The sequence below is a fragment of the Macrobrachium nipponense genome, chromosome 33 (genome assembly GCF_015104395.2).
Source record: "Macrobrachium nipponense isolate FS-2020 chromosome 33, ASM1510439v2, whole genome shotgun sequence".
Lineage (NCBI taxonomy): Eukaryota > Metazoa > Arthropoda > Malacostraca > Decapoda > Palaemonidae > Macrobrachium > Macrobrachium nipponense.
In genome coordinates this window covers 24,612,020-24,614,519 of record NC_087219.1, presented here as the reverse complement: position 1 = coordinate 24,614,519, position 2,500 = coordinate 24,612,020, and the positions used below count along the sequence as shown (strand labels likewise).

General features: G+C 40.0%; 1 protein-coding gene across 4 annotated transcripts in view; it reads left to right on the top strand.

Annotated features, from left to right (window-relative positions):
• The window catches only part of LOC135203025 (thioester-containing protein 1 allele R1-like), a 405,497-nt gene that overhangs the window by 354,742 nt on the left and 48,255 nt on the right, over positions 1 to 2,500 (top strand). The window lies entirely within an intron of this gene.

Genomic DNA, 2,500 nt, shown 5'->3' with positions numbered 1-2,500 from the left:
TCCTCGTTGGTCGAGTGGATTCCGCGCTCGGCTACCAATCCGGTGGTCCGCAGTTCGATTCTCGTCTCGGCCAACGCAGAACCTTAGGAATTTATTTCTGGTGATAGAAATTCATTTCTCGATATAATGTGGTTCGGATCCCACAATAAGCTGTAGGTCCCGTTGCTAGATAACTAATTGGTTCCTAGCCACGTAAAAATATCTAATCCTTCGGGCCAGCCCTAAGAGAGCTGTTAATCAGCTCAGTGGTCCGGTAAAACTAAGATATACTTAACTTATTGGCTGATACCATCATATTGTTTTTAACATTTGATAGCGCTTCACCTCATATGAGGTGGACGCCTACTGTCTCATCTCACAGGAATAGGAAGATATAAGGAATGTACTCTGTACCCTCCAGAAGATTCTGTTTGCACTGGTGTGACTTCTGGTGACAGATGAATTAGTCAAAATATTAAAGTAAGACAAAGGAACTCTTATAACCCACTAGCAGTATCACCAAAAAAAAAAAAAAAAGAATACTACATTTTTCATGACAAAACAATGCCAAAGCTGAAATAATGACCACAACGAGCTCTTCGAAAACTGTAGGTTAATAAAAACAAATTAGCAAAAGACGCATAACAGTCACAGGGGTGTTGTTGCAGTTCAGTGGCTAAGTCTCACCTATCCTAAGATAGACCAATCCAACATTGGACTTGTCACCGGAGCGAACGACCCCTAGATTATACAACAAGTTTCCTCTTGAGCTGTGGCAGATAAGAGGATCTGAAGTCTTTAAAAAAAAACTTAAAACCTTTTTGTTTAATCGATGCTATGATATGGAAGATCAAACGGTGAATGTGGAATTTGCAGTGAGATCAAATACATCTGACAAATAAACTGCTCATTTGATAACGGGGCTCCTGCAAGTAATATGAACAATTAACATGAACTTGAGACGGATGCCAATGGTGGTGGCGGCGGATTCCCGAAATCTCCTGCAGTACAATCCTTTAATTGCAAAATGGAATCGTTTGTAGACAACGAGGTTCACACAAAATGATTCAAGTACTGACACTGGATCTATAATAATCTATCACACTATCTGCTGACTTGGTTACAAAGCTTATTTGATTTGGTAACCAAGTTACAGACCTTACCTTACAGACCTTACATCTTGTTCGGGTTGCCCCAGGTCCCCCAGTGGCATGATCGGTATAGTCTTGGCCTGCCACCTCGCTGGCTGCGAGTTCGATTCTCTGCTATTCCATTGTGGTGTGAGAGATGTGTATTTCTGGTGATAGAAGTTCACTCTCGACGTGGTTCGGAAGTCACGTAAAGCCGTTGGTCCCGTTGCTGAATAACCACTGGTTCCTTGCAACGTAAAAACACCATACAAATAAACAAACCAAGTTAAAGGTGACTGCACATGATTTTTAAAAGACGGCAAATGTTTAAGTATTCTTGTTTCCCCAACAAGAGCGCAGTTATGGGTATGTTTAGGGGGAAGAAAATTAAAAGCTGCTCAATGTTTCATAAACAAGAGGCTGTATTTGACCCACACAGAACGTCTGCTTCTTTCCTACGGTGGTCTAGTTCGTTGTCTCTCCGTCTTTTAGCCCTCCAGAAATAGTCTAGAATCGTGTTGCACGAAGCCCTTGCGCATTTGTCAACAAACACAATGATAAATTCAATTCCTGAATTAATTTTTTTGGATGTGCTTTAATCACGCTTTGCATATTTTTGTAATAAACTTCCATTATGAATATATTCTTAGGTTTAAACATTTGAATCTGACTATCACAAAACAAAGTTATCCTTTAAGCCACTCGTCTGAACCGGGAAAATTGTACCTCAGCGCTTGAAAGTCGAAGCGGGTTCACCCTTAGTCATTTTCCTGTGTTGATAACTTTCCCAGCGAATTGTGAGCGTCAGCTCTACACCGACGAGCCAAGACTTCCTTCAAGCGCTGAATAACAGCTTTACAAGTCCAAATAAGTAGTTAGATTAACTCCGAAATCTTCAATCAATGACACTGACATATTTAAAGCTAAAGCCCCGTACACACGGTCGAGCTTTGCCCGACGAACTTTGTTCGATGTGAAGTCATAAGCGGAGAAACAGGTTCTGACTTTTCCCGCTTTTGACGTCACATCGAACAGAGTTCGTCGAGCTTTAGACGGGCCTTAAGAATATACCTCCATAATTGACAAAATGCTTCTCATAAATACATAAATTATTATTAAAAAACCAAAACAATTCAGGAAATACGTACATTTTTTTTTTCTATGAACGCAACGGTTTTATGAAAGATGATTTTCTAAATATTTCGGCGGTCGAACCTTAGATAAGCAGAGGTTCCTTGTCATACAAATATTGAGACGCTTCATCATTATTTCTCTATCCACAGACATGGTCGTACTTAAAATGGGAAAAGGAAACACTTGAAAAGATAAGGAAAGGAAGCATGTTTGCGAATTCGTTTAAGAAAACGTTGAGGAAGAAAGTAAAAGATAAT